We start from the raw sequence: 20,381 nt of genomic DNA on the forward strand, positions 1-20,381 counted from the left end.
AAAAGTGACTCCACTGACCAATGGTAAAATGCCCTCTTTCTCTCTCTCTGGCATGCTAGCCCTTCCTGGTGACTACTTGTGTCCACTTAGACCCTACTCAGCAGTGGACTGAGCCTTGGAGGACTGAGATGGGTGGTCTGACCACAGGAGCCCAGCTGCTCAAGGAACGGAGCTCCAGACTCACACTAGTCAGTGAGGTGAGCTATTCATGGAGCTGCAGCCCTCCTAAACAAGGAATGGGCTGCTTTTGGTTTCTAAGGGGTAACTGGAGAGTTTGGGCAGGGGCAGGTTGGCAGCACAGGCTTAGCCAGTAGCTTTGCGCCTGAGAGTTCATCAATGGTGACAGGCATAGTTCCTTCTAGTGGCCTTTGTCCTGCCCTCTGCTGCCTCAACACCATCTGATGAGGTGATCAGTGTTGTATTGATTGAGAGAAGGCTGCTTAAGCACCAGCACCAGCCTCGTGCTGGCAAGAAAGCAGGTTCCTGCTGCTGACCTTTCCGAAGCAAAAAAATCAGTTTTTTCTTTTTTTTTTTTTTTTTGTTTTTAGCCCGTCTTCCTCCTCCTTGCCATCTGATTTCTGTCCCCATTGAGCAGCCAGAGCCTTTTCCTTACAAGTCACTGCAACCTCCCAAGGGAAGAAAACTTAGTTTTTGGCTGTGTTTCCATACTCTGGTGAGCTGGGTCACTAGGAACAAGTCCTGGGCTCTCTCCTGCCTAGCCTTGGGTCAAAGAGCTGTAATAAGAAAGGCCCTGGGGAGGCAACACTGGCTTGGGGTGGGAGCTAGTCTGGTTGAGATGCAAGCTTTGGGAACAAAGACACAGTGAGAAGGACTCTGAATCTACCACCTGCCCCGGCCTGTGTTGCACAGCTCCAGGGTGGACCATGCATATTAAATACAGTGGAACACCACAGAAGTGACAAAAAATGGTATACTTGGAATTGGGCATCGAGGTAGCCCTGATCTCACACACATACTCACACACATGCGCACACCCATACACACACACACACACACACACACACACACACAAACATGCACACCCTGAGCCTTTGACTTTTCCCAGAGATGTTCTGGACCTTACAGGCCCCAGGCTCTCTGCTGTTGGTTTTGCTCATGCATGAAATGGTCCACAGGGACAACTTCTGCTCTAATAAGCACACAGTGTACCCTTCCTAAGCCCATCATAAACACGCACCCAGTAGTACTCCTTGGTTACCTCTGCCATCATAATGCCACTCCCAATATACACCATTCCAGCATGGCGATGCTATGGAGTGTTGGTGAATGAATCTGGTCAGTGTTCAGTCTCTAGAATGCAAAAATCCAGGTAAAGGAACACAAAGGATTTATTTTTGACTCATCAGATATTTTGCCCTATTTTCCTTAGTCATTCACACATGGAGATAGAGACAGAAAGTTGCACACATATCCCCACAAGACAAACGCAGCTACCAACACAGAAAGATACGCCATACCCATTAGGTACACTTATTCTCATGGACAGGCAGGCCTGGTATAGACATGCTAATGTGCACAGCAGAACTACATAGCACCCATAAAGCACACACAATGTCGTACAAACACACATTTATATGTACATACTCAAAACAACATGCATACTCAAAAAGGCAGTTACAGGGACCTATCCATATGTGCAGCAATTGGGGGCTATAAAAGTGACCTGGAATGTGCTAGGTAGCCTATTCATCATTTTGTCATCATAGCTTTTGGGTTTAGCTCTGTGGTAGACATTTCTTTCTGGGTGGCCAACCCTTATTGCTTGAAATATGCAGGGCCTGTTGAGTGCTTTTGTAGGGTGATTTATGGGACTTTTCCTGACCTCCCACAGGGCCCCCTGCTCCTATCTGCCCATCACATTCCCTTGAAGAGATCAAAAGTTTTGGTATCTTCCTATAAACAGCTGCACACGGCTGGGAGCTCCAGGGGCTGAAGGATTCCAGGCAGTATTTTCTTTTGCCCAGAATATGTGATCTGGGCTTCTCTGAAAAGAGATAGGTCCAGGCACTCTGATTTTTCTCCCAGATAAGGAAGGTAGAATTCAGACTTTGTCTGCAGAATGTAATTCTTTATAGCCGGAAGGGTAAAGTACTTGGACTGAGGCATTGATGTTGGAGGGAGACAGTCCATGTGTCTCATAGCGGGATCTGACGTCATTGAGCTTAATTGCTTTGCTTCAAACTTATCCCTAAATCAGTCTTAGTGGCAAGAGAATAGGTCCTCTTAAGGTGGGCCCCTAAGAGCTCCCAGAGACTGTACAGATATAACTAGCCTAGGCTGAAGACAAGGCCAGTGTGGCCTTGGCCATGGGCTGGGGAGGGAAATGGTTGTTTTTCAAATCCTTGTACACATTCATGTTTACATATCAACTGTTTAGCTGAAATAAAGTGAAGCTAGTCTCTGGAATGATAGCAAAACTCCTGAGTAGGCAGATGTTGGAAAGAGAAACCAGGGAAAACTTCTGGAAACCAGGCAGATCTAGGTAGGGGCTCAAGAATCCATCCCCAGGGCAGAGAATATGTGATATCTCTTTATCTCCCCGACAGCTTCCACCACACTGAATGGCTGCTTTAGGGAGACAAATGATCCCTATTAATTCCATCAGGTAATGAGCCAGTCGGTGCCATCATTAATTACACTAATTAACACACATGGGCCTTTGAAGTTGGCACACACTCCTGTGCCACCCCAAACATTTCATTTCATTCTGTCTGTGCCTGGGGTGACTGCTTGGCCAAGACACAGCCACCCCCCACCCCCCAAGATCCTGTGAAAAGAAACCACAGGCGCAACCAGCTAACTTGAAGCACTCATTTTCATTTATTCATTCAACTAGCAAGCAATGAATACCTACTGCACTAGGTACTAGGAACACAGAGAAAGGAGAGCTGGGCCTTCCCATCACATCAGAGAGACAGATGAGGAATCGACAAACATAAAGTGCTAAGTAGGTGGTTTTGTGGACATGCGCGTTATAATTTATAAAGCATTTTGCAAATCTCAATTTAATCTTCAAAGCCCTGTGAGAAAGACAGCTATCATCTTCCCCCTTTTGCAAATAAGAAAATTGAGGTTGGCTCAGACCTAGTGGTATGTGCAACTAAGATACTGTGCTCCACAGGCTGGGCACCATGGAGTTCAATGTCCCACCTAACCTGAAGGCTGGGCGCAGTGGCACGCCCCTGTAAGAAATGGACTCAGGAGTCTGAAGCAGGAAGAACATGACGTGGTGAGAGTGTTTCAGGAAAAAAAAAAATTAGGAACATGACACAGTGAGAGCATTTCAGAAAAAAAATAAAAATAAATAAAAAACAGGAGAGGAAACTGAGGTTTGGAACCAGTGCACGACTTGTTGCCCAAGTTGATCAGAGACGGGATTGACTTCATGCCTTTGATGTTGCGTTCTTCCAGGAAAGCAGAAGTAGCTGTCTGTAGCTACATCAGACTGGTGGCTTCAGGTAAGCCTTCTCCAAGGGCCTTATACAGGAATTGAGTTTAGGGAATCAGTGTTGAATCAGTAGGAAGGTGAAAGGGGCATTTCAGGATTTCAGGAGGAAGGAGTAGCGTTAACAGGCCTGGGTTGTTCTACAATAAGCCTCATTTGGTAGGCTATCTCAGGGTACACAGAAAAATGCATTTGTGAGGCAGACTGGAAGTACGCTTAAAACATCTTTAAATTCTAAAAGGCAAAAGGTGATTCTGGGATAGTTCTCTGAGGCTGAATGGAAAATCAGGAAGAGTTTAGGAAAGGCCAGATGAAAGTTTATCCTCTGCATCTGTCATGCTGTCAGGGTTGCAAGCAACAGGAGAGGATTTTATTATTCAGACCTCTTTTTCCATCGTCCACTTTATCATTCTGCACTCTGTTTTTCCATAAGCTAAATATGCCTTCCCCTGTCTAAACACTTGGTTCCAGGCCCCTGTCTCTCCCAAACTGCACCCTGTGTGGGGTTTTGGCCTGGCCCCAACCATGTCTGTTTTTTGCCTCCTCCGTTGTCTGCCAACATAACCCTTATAGCCCCTTGGTACAAAAAGACCTCTTGCCTTGATCAGTTTTTTTAGTCCCTGGAGGTGAGGCTACCCTGGCACTGAGGTGTTCAAATACCAAGCAGAGAGGGAGCAAGAGAGAATGAGAGAGAGATTGTGTAGAGTCAGATTCACTTTAAGAATCAGCCCTTATGTGTGATTGCACCTCCAAACTTCTCCACCTCTACAGCTCCCATAACAGCTCCTTACTCCTTGTGAGAGCTGGATGCTTGGCCCCTTCTATTCTCTGCACGCTCTCCCACAATTGTGTCTTACTCAGAGAGCAGGGCACATAATAGGCTCAAAGCATATTTATTAAATAAATCAGGGTCTCAGGCACCAGGGCCCTCAAGCAGGCACATGTACTAGATTCTCCCTGCCAGGGTATTCATATTTAATGATGCTTCAGAGCCTCCTGTAACCACTTCTTCCCACCCTCAGCCACCACTGCCACAAGATGCACGTCTGCTTAATTATAATTCATGAAGTGCTCGCCTATTAATAAAGCCTAATTAATCCAGTCACGCCATCCTGTGATGCCATCAGGGATACAGAGGCCATCAGCCACTTCGGCAGCAGCCCTGAGCAGAACCAAGTTAAAGGAGACCTAGCTTGGGTCCAACCTCCCTTCACCAGAGGGCTTTGAAAGCTGCTCTTCTTTAGAGTACCCAAAACTTGGAGGCTGGAAGGTTCTGTGCTTGGCACTATCCCCATCCCCTGCATACACCATCTCATGCTATTGTGTCATGCCCGCATACTTTATCAGACTGGAAGCTTCTTTGAGGACAGGATCATGCTTATTGATCTTCCTCCATTCTCTTTATCCTGGCCCTTGGCTTAGGGTTGGCTTGGTGTGCATGTGTGTGTGCACATGTGGTATGGAGCCAGTAGAAGGAATCACCCTTCCTGGGCACAGTCTAGATGGGGCAGTGTGGGTTGTGGAGACAGCACTAGCTTTGAAGCAGATAGATCTCACTTGTAGGTTTAGCACTGCCATATCTAGTGTGTAACATTGGGCAAACTCCTCAAACTTTCTGTGCCTCAATGTCATCACTGGCAAAGTGAGAATAGCAGTGTCTATATTGTAAATGGTTGTGGGGATCATATAAAGTAACTTAAAAATATTGAAATAATCTACATAGAAAAGTCTCATGTCCTAATTATTCAGTTGAATATATTTTCATAAATTGAACACATTTCTGCCACCAGCATCCAGAATAAGAAACAAACAATAGCAGCAACCCGAGGACCTTGCTTGGGTTTTACATAAGTCAAGTAACTTCTGTGAAGTGTTTAGTAAAGTGTTTGGCACACGTCATAGACACTTAGTAATTATTGCTGCTATTATTGCTATTATTATCTCTCCCTCATTTCCAAACACTCTTATTCTATCACCACCACAACTGTATTAGTCAAGGTTCTTCAAAGAAACAGAATTAATAGAACATACAATCGGCCCACTGTGTCTGCAAATATAGAACTTGTGGATTTGGAGAGCCAACTGCATTTCAATTCATGATTGGTTGAATTTGCAGGGTTGGAATCCACAGAAACAGAGGGCCAACTCAGGAATTTGAATATCCACAGATTTTTTTTTTTTATGTCCATGGGAGGGTCATGAAACTGATCTCCAATGGATACCGAGGGGCCTCTGTAAAGTGATTTATTATGAGGAGTTGGCTCACATAGTTGTGGAGGCTGAGAAGTCCCATGATCTACCAATTGCATCCTGGAAGCCCAGGAGAGCTGGTAGTTTAGTTCCAGTCCAAGTCCAAAGTCCTAAGAACCAGGGGAGCCAATCATGTAAGTTCTAGTCTGAGTGTAAGAGAAGACTGACATCCCAGCTCAAAGATAGTCAAGCAGAGAAAGTGAATTCTCTCTTATTTCCCATTTTTCTTCTGAGTCCCTAACAAATTAAATGAGTAGTGGGGAAGGCAATTGACTCTAGTCAGTCTACAAATTCAAATAGTAATCTCATCCAGAATCCTTAACAGACACACCCAGAATGACGCTTAATAAAATAGCTGGGCACTCTGCAGCCCAGTCAGATTGACACACGAAATCAACCATCACAACAAAATTTTCGTCAAACAAAACCATCAGCTGCCAGGTGGCAAGAGCATTCAGAAACATCTGCCATTACAAGGATATGCCCTTCCATCAAAGTTGGCATCATTGGATTAATGTGTTGCAGACATCTTCCACGTTAATGGAATGAGATCCACGTCTCTTTCTAGGAGCCAGGCACTATAGTCATTTCCTAATACTTTAAGGGAGTGATTCACAGATTCTCAGACTAGAAAGAGCCTGGAGGCCATGAAGCCTGAGTACCCCCTGATGCAAAAGTGGCACTCTGGCTTTGGAACACAGGCAGTGTCTCAGCTGTCCTACGCGTGGTCCAAGGATATGCTTGCAACCTTTCTGTTGACCACCTGTTAATTACAGAGCACAAGGATGAATAGATTATGATGGGAAGGATGTTTCAGAAAGAACCATGAATATAAGACCAGCAGTTAGTGTAATGGCTATGTCACTGGACTCCCAGGTAGTCAACCGCGGTTTGAGTCCCGGACCCGGTGGCTTAAACTCCTGCTGGGTGCGTGTGCATGCGTGCCCAAGATCCCGAGAGGATAATGGAGGAGAAGGGATTGTGGCATGGCCATCCCCCCTGGGGGGTGATTTCTCGCTTTCTGTCTCCCTGTCTCTCTCTGTCTCTCTGGCGAGTGCACGGGCCCTATAGCAAAAACCTCTCCCCCCCAAAAAGAAAAAAAAATAATAATAAAGAACCATGAATCTCAACAGCCACAGTAGACATAGTAACGATGGAATCAGACTTTGTGGGGAACCAGACAGCCCTGGGGCAAACACTTCCTGCTTAGACTGGCTGGTTTACTGGGCTCTGAAAAAAGGAGACAATACAATGATTCCTTTCAGCAGAATAGTGGATGCCTACATGAAGTGAGGTGAAGGGTTCTCCTCTAGCTCTATATTTGAGTTGCATAAACTAGAAAGAGACTTCTTAGGCTTAAAATCACACCAATAAAGTCTAGCCATTCTTTTAGATTCATAAGTCTTTTGTTTCAAAACTTATGGGAAGGGAAGCCATGTAAAAGAGTGCCTGGTGTGTGGTTGAGTTTCAAGGTGAGAAAGAGTTGGGTCTGATGTAAGAAAGGATGTTCTACCTATGAGAGTTGCCCAGGATGGAGATGGTGAGCTCCATCACTGACAGTGCACTCACCTAGGAGGCACAACTGCTCCACAAAGGCATTATGGAGGGAACCTGTGCTTCAGAAAAGTGATGACTTTCTATACCTGTCAACCCTCTCCCCATTGGGGTCCCCCATCTGTGAGCTGTAGCTGACTCAGACACACACATATGTAGGATCTTGGGGTGAGATAGAACTTCAATAGCATGTGGCCTGACCTCTACCCAACAGGGGACCATCCTTTATAGTCCTTCTGCACCATCTTCACCCACCAGTCTAGACCTCCTGCCCAGTAGGGTTACTTACGAAGAAGGCACTCAAAAATGCATGTTGGGACCAGCAGTTAGCATAATGGCTATGTCGCTGGACTCCCACGTAGTCGACCGCGGTTCGTGTCTCGGACCCGGCGGCTTAAACTCACGCCGGGTGCGTGTGCGTGCGTGCCCAGGATCCCAAGAGGAGAATGGAGGAGAAGGGATTGCGGCGTGGCCATCCCCCCTGGGAGGTGATTTCTCGCTTTCTATCTCTCTGTCTGTCTCTGTCTGTCTGGCGAGCGCACGCGCCCTATAGCAAAAACCTCTCCAAAAAAAAAAAAAATGCATGTTGACCTAATGACTTTGATAACTTATTTGATCTCAGTGAATCTTCACTTCTTCATCAGGATAATAATACCTATCATTAGGGCCTGAGGACAGAATGAGATATCTGAACCTATATAGTGCTAAGAGGTATTCAATACATATGAAAATCCCACCTTCTCTTTTCTCCTTCCTTTTATCCCTTCTCCCTTCCTTCCCATAGCCTCCCTTTCACCTTCTTTTATATCCTCTATCACAATTTACAAATGTGCTTTTGGTTGTTGCTTATTTGTATATTGTTTGATACCTTTATTTGACTGTAAACTCTTCTAAGGCAGTGTTGTCTACCCTGCCTGCACAGAATGAGTACTAGCATTAAGTATTATTGAATAAACCAATGAACCAGTTTTTCAAACTTCACTGAGGCTGCCCTGTTGGTAGTTGGACTGGTCTCCCATCCGAAAGTTGTGCCTTGGGACAAATTAAATCTGCCACTGACATCTTCCTTCTAGATCCCAGAAGTCCTTTTTTGTGCCCACATAAAACAGCTCTCTGGATAGTTGGTGGTTATCTCAATTTGCCCAACTTTCTTTCCTCTGAACAAAATGTTAGACTTTCCCCATACTCTGCCTCTGTCCGTCTTTTGCCATTAATTTCTAGTGCCCTGACCAGCAGAGACGCACAGGCAGGCTTTCCTTGATTGCATGTGGATATTGCCAAGGGCAAGTTTAATAATTTTTTCAAATGGCATGGGATTTTGCATTACATTCATTTGTTACCCTTCTCCAATACACACACACATGCACATGTACACATGCACACACACGTATACACACATGCAAACAAGGAGAAAGTCTCTTGATGGCCCTAATGTCCATATATCTCTATTTTCAAGAATTTTTTTGACCTTTCAAACAAAAAGCCATGTGTGTAAAGATGTTTGGAAAACTATAAGGCCCTGTGCAAATGACAAGGATTTTTCTCAACATTCGGACTAACATTTGTAACCTTTGAGGCATGCTAGGAGAATGTGTTAGCTCTCTTTTGAAAGAGGCAAGTTTTGCCTATTGACATCTAAATCAGGGCAGACTACTTGGAAGAGAAGAAAAGAAGGAATAAATTTTGTTCCGTGCAAAATGAACAATTTGTGTTTTAGAGTTCTGTGTTGAAAAAAGGATTCTGTTTCATGCCAAGTGGTTGGAATTCACTTACTGCTCAATAAATCCCATTGAAAGGCCTCACGAATTAATACAATGAGATTTCTGCCTTTTCCGTATACATGAATTCAGTAATAACTATAATTATTATGAAGTTATAATAAAACATGATGCGTATGCTGTTAATTCAATGACAATAAGGTGAAGTATGGGGACTTTCCCATCTCTGCATTCATCATCTTTTCCCTTAATTGTGGAACAATTCCCCAGGATTAAAGGCAGGAGGAATTCCACCCTGCCTTGCTGGAGTTTCCTCCTCAGTGTTATCAACTGGTTTAGGTAGTCCCAGGCTTCAATTCTGCTAGAACGGGAGGAGGAGGAGGGTTCTTCAAAGAAGCTTCCACCATTCTAATAAATTTCTTTTGAAAGCAAGCAGAGAGATGGAAGAAAACCACCTGTCTTTGCTCTCCACTTGTATCTAGCCTCTACCATTGACACTAATCATTTGAATCAACAATTCTTGCTCTCCTCGATCATACGTAATTTAGGCTGGGATGGACATTTTAGCCTAGGGGAACAGATCTTAGGGTAGAAGTTTAAGGAGTTTGTGTTGTGTTCTAGAACTGGAGGATCCTTCAAGACTGCGGTGGTGTAGAAGATGCAAATGTGCAGCGAGAAGATGACAATGGAACCAGCCTGCAGATGGGAGAGAAGAAATGGCATCCACCCCAAAGAGGCTCAGGAGCAATCCTGGGCTCAGATTCTGTATGTCCCAGGGGTTTCCTGCGGCTTTATTGTATTTCTCATCCTCAGTTGGCATAAGTTATGCCTGCATCATTCCGACAAATTCTATTTTTTTAGCTAGTATTGAATGAGTTTTTAGTTTTGCATCTAAATATCTCTCAAGACCTTACTGAAAACCCCACAAGGACAGGAATCTTTTTTTTCTGTTCCTCATTGTTTTTCTGATTAATTCTGAACAGTGTTTGGCATACAAAAGGTGGTGAATAAAATTGTTGAATCAATGAATGATGAATGAATGAGTAAATGAATGGAAAAAACTCGAACTGAGACCTAGTAATGGTCAATCTTCCCAAAGCAGGTCCAGTGTGTTCCAGTTGGGCTTAGGAGTCTCCCTCATTTAATCCTAAGAAAGCATAGTTTCTTTGTACATACCACTTCCTAGAGGAAGTCTAGGAGGCAGTCTTCTGAGTAAGGTAGAGAAAGTCACTCCGAGCCAGTGGCAGGAAGTTTGCCCTTGGGAGCCCTAGTCCTCAGCCATGGGCTGCATGGCAGACTCCTTACTCTCTGACTCTGCCTCTAGTACAAGTTGGATTCCTCAGCCTGAAAATAGTAAGTTGAGGAAGGACTCAGAGGTCCTTTAGTCTATTCACCTGCTTCTAGGCAGCTCTGCCTTGGACTGCATCATAACTCAAGATGCTGTGATTCATCTGTTCACTCAATAATAACATTCAGCACTGCTCTGGAAGTGCTGGCCAGCTGTTCAAAGGTGGATGTGTCAGCTACAGTTCCTCCCTTCAGGATTCTGAGAGTCTACTAGGGCAGAATCTAGATCCTTCCCTGTCTTCAAAATCTCTGGAGAATGAAATTCCAGAGTTATGCTTGCCCTTCCTGACAGCTCCAAAATTCTCCTGTAGGTCACGAGAGTGAGAAGGACAGAGCAGTTTACTTTGGCATACTTTAAAGGTTTTCCTCCAACGAGGGGGATTTTCTATCCACCAGCCTCACACCTCTGAGGGACAGAATTGGAAAGTCAGTATCTGCTAGATGGAGAAAGAAAGTACTCCTGGAGATTGTCTTCTCCAAGATGGCAGGGACATTAAACATAAAAATGTGAAAAACTCTCCTTGATGCACAGAGGGCAAGGAAAATACTGTTTTTTTGTTTGTTTGCTTTTTGTTTTTTTTCTGGATGATATATTGTCTCTGCACTTCTGAGGGTATTATAAAGTGATAATGATCATGTTTCTCTCTTCTTGTGTACACAGCTATCATGGCCCAGAGTTAGCCTTTATTGGGTCCAAGTTGTGTGTCAATTATGTTTCTCAAAGCAAGGAAGGCAAGCCAAGAAAGATGGTCTCAAGTTTAGTTACTATGGAGAATGAAGACTGGGTGGAAATTCCCCAGTGTTTCTAAGAGTAAACAAAACCTAGATGACATTAGGTCTTTTCCCTTTGATCCCCAGACCTGTTCTTCATCCTCCCTCAATGCGAGGCATTGACTGATCCCTATTTCTACAGCCTGCTCATCTCCCAGCCTTCCCTATCCAGTCCCAGCAAATTGGCCACTCCAGCTATCCTGTCGCCAACACCAATTCTCTTGCCCTTTTATGCTCCTGCTCATCACTCAGTTCCCTCTAACTGTACGACAATGGAATGGCCACAATTTTTCTTTTCACTTTCTCTCAATCTTTTCAACGTTTCTAGGAAAAGCCTCACACCTATGCTGATGATCTCCATTGTGAATTAAGGGTTTCTGACTTCAGCTGCTCAGAGGGTTCCTTGGCAGTACTTTGGTGATAAGCATGGTGGTGGCTTTAGAATTTTAGCATTTTTTTCTCCTTCAATGCTTCTTCTACCACTCTTACTCATGGCCTTCCTTGTCATGTCTATCATCCACCATCTTGAGCCCAGAATCTCTTTTGGATACAGGAAATCCAAACCTGACCATATTTGATTAGACCAGTGGCGGTGCCTATCTCAAGCTGAAAACTAACTGGATTCCATTGCCTGAAAATTAGGAACTGAGACACAGAAGATTGCATTAGCCTATGTTGGACTCTGGAGCCAAATAATTGTAGACAAGTGGAGAAAGCTATAGAGAGAGATGAACAAAGTAGAGATTGAATTTGCTTGCCTCCCAATAAATCCCAACTCATACTTAAATTCTCTGAATAGACTTCTATCCTGAACAATCGCTTTTGCTGACTAAGACTCAGCAAGTAACCTTACCTCCTATCTCACTAATGAGGCTGAGGCTATCAAACTCAAATTCCTCCCAATGCAATCCTTTGGCCTCAACACATACTTCTCTATTGCTTCACTTATTCTCCCTGCCCTCTAGATCAGAAAAAGAAGAGTCCTGATTTTTCCAGGTTCATTCCTATGAACCTGAATCCATTCCCTCTGGTCTCTGGATCTATCAGTAATTGTTCCTTTCTCTCTTATCAACACTCCTTCTGATCCTTCCCCAAAGTCTATAAACATGTTAAATACCTTCTACCTAAAAATAAAAATACCATTCTTTGATCCTGCTTTCCTCCTAAATCACCAATTCATCTCCTTTTCCTTTTAGTTTTAAAGGAAAGGCAGCATGGGATGGAGGAAATGGCACAAAATTGAGAGTCAGGAAATGAGGACTTGGATTTCAGCTCTACCATGTAATTAGAGCTGGAGGACATTTAATAAGGTGCCTAACCTCTCTGAGCTTGATGACTAGGCTGGAAAAATGGTAATGATAAAAATCTCATCCACTTTGCACACTTATTGTAAGGATTAAATGGGTTAACTTGTGTGAAAAAAAAAAAAGAACCTACCATATAGGAAATGCCCAATAAATGTTAAATCAGAAGATTGATGTATTTTATCACTGATACTTTCTACTTTCCACTCAATCCTCAATCATTTGCAATCTGGCTCTGTCTCCCATTCCCTCACCAGTCTGTTTGTAACTACTTGAGTTAAGGTCATCAATGACTTCTAATTTACTATTCTCTCTGGCTTCTTTCTGTATCTACTTGCCTCTGAGTTGGGCTCTTCTCACTTCCTTCTGAATTTCCCTAGCAAAAGTCTTGACTGCCTTTCACAAGTTTTTTCCCACTGGTGCCTCTTCTTGCCCTAAGTTTGTGCAGTCTTCTCTCTTCTCAACTCACTACACTCTCCCCTGAGGGATCTCACCTCCTGTCATACCCTTGAGTATCACTAGTGAAGAAATGAACACTAGGTCTTTATCTCTAACTCTCCTTTGTGTTCCAAATTTTCCTCTAACCATCACCACATGAATCTATGCATTAGATAAAAGCTCATTCTTCTCCTCCCTCTACCATACAAATCTCTTCCTTTCCATTTCCTCCCCTGTGTCCTTGGTACCATCAGGCAATCGGTCACCCAAACCAGAAAGACCAGTGTTCATTTTCTACTTTGCTCCTTAGCCCCAAACAGCCACCTTTTATTTGAGTTCCACACAATATTTTTCAAGTTGGTTTCCTTTTTAATGCCCCATGCATGCCATTGTCCTCATTTAGCTTTCATTGACTCCTGCTGGATCTTCCAGCTGGTTTCCCACACAATTCCATCTCAACAGTGCTCTCAATTTTCTTCTCAGAATATTTACCACACTCATGTACACACAGAGCTAGCAGTCACGGACTCTGGCTGCAACCTAATCTATGCACCTCTATTTTCTTGTGTTCCCACAGATAAACCTCATCTTTCAATGCATCAGTTTCCTTTCTCACCTCTAAGCCTTCACTTTCATGCCTGGAAATAACCAGTTCATCTTCAAGCTTCTACTAAAAGATCCTCTCAACTGGGGAGTTTCTATGACCCATCTCCCTTCAAATTCTCATGTAGATGAGCAGCCAGTGTGTGTCAGAAACTTCAATTCCTGGAAGCCTGTAATTGTTATCTTTGTCTGAAAAACTTTCTCTAGCTCTTCATGGGACCACTTTCTTCTCTGGATCAACCCTAAATGTCTCACCCATCCTACCTAGAGTAGACTCCTATCCATACTCTGTTCCCCCTATAGTCACTCTCTATCACACATCCTTGTTTATTTCCTTCCTTACATTTAATACAAATCCTTATGGGCAAGTTAGGTGGTTTGGGAAGCAGACTTTGGATGAGGGTTAGCTTGCAGATCATGTACTGAAATCATATTCTTGGAATCAACACTAGTAGGTGAGAGGGCAAGGAGACAAGAGTAGGTAGTTGAAGTATTCAGTCTTCAGTGCAACACTGATGACAGCCCTGGTTGACCTCAAAAGAAACTGGAGATAAAACAACCTATGCTGGGCTGAAATGGGTTTTGATACCCTGTCTCCACCAGTCATTAGACAGGAAGCCACACTCAGAAGGGCATGACCGTGGGCAGGACAGCTTTCTGCATCTAACATTTCAGGTCCTTCTGGTTTCTATGGAGCCTTTACTCACTTCTACATTGTGTCCAAAAGATTTTTCAAAAATTCTGGAGCTAAGAATAGATATAAAAGTACAAAGAAACCCCCTAATTTGGGGAATAATTAAAAACTGTGGTTTCCTTTTTTAGCAATTGTTTGAAGTCCTGGGCTCCAGGGCTTTCTTTCAAACCTCCTGTCTCCACTAGCCTCATCTCTGGCCTCCAGCCAATGTGGAAAGAAGACAAACAGGTCCTGGGCTTCTCTCCAGCTCACTGCCCCTCAGGCTTGGCCCTGGAGTCAGGCCTGGAGCTATCTCTTCTTGCAAGCTCAGAGCACCCCCCAGCAGTAGGGACACCCTGGTAAACCAGGGGGAAATTAGGAGGGAGAGGGAAGACTCAGAAAAGGGGCTTTAGGAGGACTGTAGACTTAAGATCTTGGCTCGGGGAAATTCTCCTCTCTCTCTCTTCTTCTGGCAGATGGAGTCAATAAGGATTACATTCAAGCTCTGAGTGGTTCCAGTGCTTATTAGAAAAAGGAGGGAGGAGAAAATCCTCTTTTCTTTCTCCCCTCTTCAAAGCTGATGAGAAATCAGCAAAGCCTGGTTGGTCAGAAGCTCTCGGACATCTTACTCCTGTCTTATTTCTGTGGCATGCCTGGCCTCTCTCTTTAATTCACACTCACAAACACCTCTGAACATCTTTCGGGATACTCTCCAGGACTCATCTCACCTTGGAACCTCCAGAGGAGTGTGCCAGAGATGTCCAAATGGGTGAGATCACAGGCAGGTGACTTCTTAGAGACTTGGATGAAATGAGATTGAAGGATGAACCTGGGGCAGGACCCTGGCAGGAGTCAGGCTAAATCGCCAGGCTCGCATGATAAACATTCGGATCTCTGGACTTTCTCTGGTGATCCTATTTATCTATAGGTAGCCCCCACACGAGGCTGGTCTCAGCAGGTATTGCATTACACACACAAGGCTCACATACACACACCCCACATATACAAATCTGTAGATATTGATGAGAAATGCCTTTTTTTCTGAAGGGTGAATGAGGGGACAGAGGAGATTACTTTGCAAATCAAATGTTAAAACTTCCCAAACGTCATCTGCTCACTCCTCAGATTTCCTTTTTCTATAGCAGTTACTTCATCTGTCTCTCCTGGCTGCTGTCATCTTTTCTTAAACCCCTGTCCTCATTGCCTTGGGCAGCCACATAGATCTCCAGGATCCTCCCCATACAAGCTTCTCAAAATAACACTGGCTATACCACTCAGAGTGACCAAAGGGAGCCAAAGATAAAACAATGCACGAAGCCTGATCTGTGGCATTGAGGGACTAAATTCTTCCTGTACCATAGAGCAGTGTCTTAGCATTTGAGGGGTCCCCAAAGCCGTAGATTCAAAGTAAACCTTTCCCAGTCCTGACTGTTCACGAAGACTCCACTGCCATATCCTGGAAAAGATCCCTAGACTTAGAGTCAGGAATGGAGATTTGATATTAGGTTTGTTTGTTTGTTTGTTTGTTTGGCACGAGATATGGGGTACAAAAAGTACTTGGAGTCTTTTACCTGTATATCATTAGTCTCACTGAGTTTGTCTCCAGAGCTGTTGGGGATAAGCGATGGCCCAGAAGGTGCCTGCATGAATTGGGCATTATGGAGTAGACAAAGCTCCTTCCAGGGATTCTGTAGGGCAGGAAGAGTTCGATAGTGAAGGTGAGGTAGGATGGTGAGAGGCAGACCACTGGAGAGACTAGAGGATGGGAGTCATAACTCATCTCATTCCACACTGCCACACAAGGACCAAAGATGGGCTTTTTATTCTATGGCAGTACTGTCTGTGAGAGGGAGATAGCTGGATTAGTCTAGGCTTGCCAGCCCAGCCCCTGACTTGTAAAACAACGAGAGCAGGGTGAAATCTCCCCTTCAGCCCTTTCCTATCTCATGGCTCCCACACGTATTTGGGACATGTGAACTAATTAGTCTAAACACTGTGGATTACCAGTCTATGCCTTGTGCACATTTTTTGTTTTTTGGGAGAGGTTTTTGCTATAGGGCACATGCGCTCTCCAGAGAGACAGAGAGAGACAGAGAGACAGAAAGCAAGAAATCATCCCCCAGGAGGGATGGCCACGCCGCAATCCCTTCTCCTCTGTTCTGTCAGGATCTTGGGCACGCACACACATGTGCCCAGCATGAGTTTTAAGCCACCAGGTCCAGGACGCAAACCATGGTTGACTACATGGGAGTCCAGTGACATAGCCATTACACTAACTGGTAATGTGGTCCCCCTTGTGCACATTTATGTAACATACTATGGCCTGAAGTTACACACTCTTGTCTGAGAAGTGAGAATTCTTACTGCCCTATCAGATGGAAGCTCCTCAGCTTCCCCCATTGGACTAGGAGATCACAGAGGACAGAGGGGAGAAGGTTCTAAGGGGAGGGCAACTCTGTGTTGGGTGTCTCTCTTCCATCTCCAAGCTGCCTGGTTGTATCACTGGCTATCTAGATCTTTAGAACAATAACATTGCCCATCTGAGTCTGCTGGAAGCTAAAGATAAGGGCACATCTGGAAAAACTGGGGAGGTGGAGGGGCTTTTAGCAGATGCTACTGTGCATCTTTTTTTCCTCTTTCATGATGTTACTTCCACTTGCCTATTCTCCTGTGTCATCTGACTCTTCCCTTCTCACCTACCTACACCAAGTAAATATGTGGTGTCAACAACCGGCAAGCCTTGGAAGTTTTTGTTGGGAAGAATAATGACTGGTAGGCCACCATTTGCAAATAGCATAAATTCAATGTATTTCCCATACTAGGGATGTTTGCATCTGAGCCTGCTCTCTCACTGTGGGGCCAAGAGAAAAGGATTTTCAGATGTCAGTGACAAGAGAAAGTAAACTTTTGGTTAGGGGTATCTATTACTCTTGTCCTCTACCTCAAGGTAGGTATCTATAGCAACTCTACTGGCCCCAGTGGGAAATAAATTCTATGGAGAAAAAAGGGCCAGTGCAATGGGTCTTAAGCAGAACTGATGTTTAAAAAACAGGGGACAGAGCCACAGAGGTAGAATGTTGTGGTAGAATGAGCACAGGTTTGTCAATAGACCTGATTTCTAGGCCCCACTGAGCCATGCCATGGACCCTGATTTCCTTATTTTATAACATAGACAGAAAGATCTTTTGGATTGTTTTCCATACTTAACAAAGAAGGAATGCTGAGGCCATGTGATGAGCAGAAATCAGTGAGGAATTTGTTGAGAATATGACAGGAGCTCCCCTAGAGCAGAACTCAACCCATAGAGGACCACACATGTCCATAGAGGACTAGGCATGGGTACCTGGAAGCTCAGGAATGCAGCTCCACCTCCCTCCCAAGGAAACCACAAGTCAGGCCAGTGGGCAACTCTAGGCACAAAAACCCCCTGCACTGAGGGCCTCCTGGGACAGGAGCCAGGCAGGGTGAGTCAGATCCCTACATGGTCTCCCTCTTGAAAGTTTCCCCCTCTTTGTAATGCTATGGCTGGGGAGCTAATAATAACATCCTGTGTAATTTTTTTTTTTATTTTAAAGAATCATTTTATTTAACTTTATTTATTTATTTAAATTTGACCAGAGAGGGACAGAGTGAGAGAAAGGAGAGAAAGAGAAAGTGAGAAAGCAAGCCAACAGGTCCAGGACTTGAACAATAGTTAGCCATGTGGGAGTCCAGCACCCTTAACCACCATGCCACTTTTATTTAGATGAAATTCAAGAAAAGGTAGAAATCAGAACAGTGAAATAAGGGGCACAAGTGAGCCTTCTAGGTGCTGGATTGGGTGGGTGGGTTTATATCTACATCAAAATGGATTGATGCAAATTGTCCACTAGGAACTCATATGTCAATTACAACTCAAAAAAAAAAAAATTAAGGTCCATTCCTTGTAGTGCAATAGTAGTATAAATGCCCTGCAAGACTGACCACAGTTTCAAATCCCTTGGTTGGTCTGAAAACACACCAATTGTAAGCATAGGCACCCAGGATCCAGAGGAACAAGGGAACTGTGGAAAGGGGATCACAGTGTGATGAGCTCTTGCTGAGGATGTTTCTCTCTCTGTGTTACATGTGTACACATGAATTCTCCATCATAACTTTTTTTTTTTTTTAAAGAAAGGGCAAATAATGGAAGAGATCAGGAATGGTACATACAAGAAAATAGCTGAGACATATAACAATTTCTTGACAAGCTGTGGGGCTAATGTTTGTGGCCACACATAGTGACAAGGGTAGGGATAGTCTCTGATAGCCCTGCAAATAGACCTGGATTGGGTGGGTGGGTTTATATCTACATCAAAATGGATTGATGCAAATTGTCCACTAGGAACTCATATGTCAATTACAACTCAAAAAAAAAAAAATTAAGGTCCATTCCTTGTAGTGCAATAGTAGTATAAATGCCCTGCAAGACTGACCACAGTTTCAAATCCCTTGGTTGGTCTGAAAACACACCAATTGTAAGCATAGGCACCCAGGATCCAGAGGAACAAGGGAACTGTGGAAAGGGGATCACAGTGTGATGAGCTCTTGCTGAGGATGTTTCTCTCTCTGTGTTACATGTGTACACATGAATTCTCCATCATAACTTTTTTTTTTTTTTTAAAGAAAGGGCAAATAATGGAAGAGATCAGGAATGGTACATACAAGAAAATAGCTGAGACATATAACAATTTCTTGACAAGCTGTGGGGCTAATGTTTGTGGCCACACATAGTGACAAGGGTAGGGATAGTCTCTGATAGCCCTGCAAATAGACTGCCTGGAAACTCACCTTTTGCAGAAATGCTGAGCTGAAGAGTAAAGGGCTTCTCATTGAATTTTCCACTTCTGCTGCTTGGAAGGAACCAAAGTCATCTAACATTTAGAGTTTGCAGACGGCTGAAATGTGACATGCGCCACTTAGAGTGGGCCGACATTGATGTACAGTGTTAATATTAAGCTCTAAGTGGCTTCTGTATGGTATCCAAAAACGGGGAATAAAACTGAGCAAATTCATTTCTTCTTTTAAAAAATGTGTGCTTTTCTAAAATGATGATTCAGAGCCTCAAAGTTATAGAATGGATCCAACGTCATTGGCGTAAGCAGCCCTCTCATATTCAGGGTGAGTATGAGAAGTGTATGATCTCATTCATCTTAGAAAAGTTAGGAAAAGGAAGCCCTTTGGGAAACTGCTTGGGGAAGCCCCTTGGGAAGCCCCTTGGGAAACTGCTCCATGCACCCTTGCCCCTTGCCAACTTGAGCACACAGGCTCCAGCCAGGCCCACTCCCATTTTTTATATTTCCTAATGGCTAAGAGTTAGGTATATGGACACAAGCTACCTGGGTTAGAATTCTCTCTCCATTATACATGGACTGAGGCATCATAGTACCTCAGTATTTTCAACTGTAAAATGGAATAGCAGTATTATCTCTTAGCATTATTATGAGGACTAAATGGCTTAAAATATGTAAAGTGCTTAGGCATTCACATGCCTGAGACATTTTAAATGCTCAATAAATAATGTTCTTGGGATTAATATCATGATCCCTGAGCAGGCCCCTTTTCCAGCAGCCCTGGCCGTCTTTGTTCTTACAGATCTAGCAACCTATGGTGTCCTCTCCTCATCTTCTGGCAAATGCTTCCCACCATTTAAGGCTGAGTTTGATTCCAACTGATTGCATCAGCCTCCCTCTCTCCTTGCTCTCTAATAGTACAAAGAACTCAAAGTAGGTTCAGCAAAATCTAAGCCTTTTTTATCGTTCTCTCTTTTATCTCGTCAACTGTATGCTAACTTTCTGAGGGTCTGGGTCTTATTTACATAGACCTACCCCATGATGGGCACTCAGGCATGTGCTGCATTTGCTGTCTTCTCCCAAGGTGACTCATGACAGAAACCCCAGTTCTTACTGGAACTTCCAAACCTAAACTCCCTGTAGTTCTTCTATGCAGATATACAGTGGAAAAGAATCCACTGTGCAGAAATCTATCACAGGGAGCCCTTTAGGGAAGAGAGAATGTACTTCCTTTCATATGCTGCTCAGACTTCTCTAAACTGCCTGCTAGACATCTCTACTCGAATGCTTACTTGACATCTCAAACAAAGTATGTCCCAAACAGAGCTGATATTTTTATTCAAATCAGATTATCCTGTGTTCCTCTCCATCTCAATAAAGAGCCCTTAATCTATCCTTCCAGTTGCTCATATGTGTGTGTGTGTGTGCATGTGTGTGTGTATACAT

Source organism: Tupaia chinensis, unplaced genomic scaffold (genome assembly GCF_000334495.1).
Source record: "Tupaia chinensis unplaced genomic scaffold, TupChi_1.0 Scaffold000270_2, whole genome shotgun sequence".
Lineage (NCBI taxonomy): Eukaryota > Metazoa > Chordata > Mammalia > Scandentia > Tupaiidae > Tupaia > Tupaia belangeri.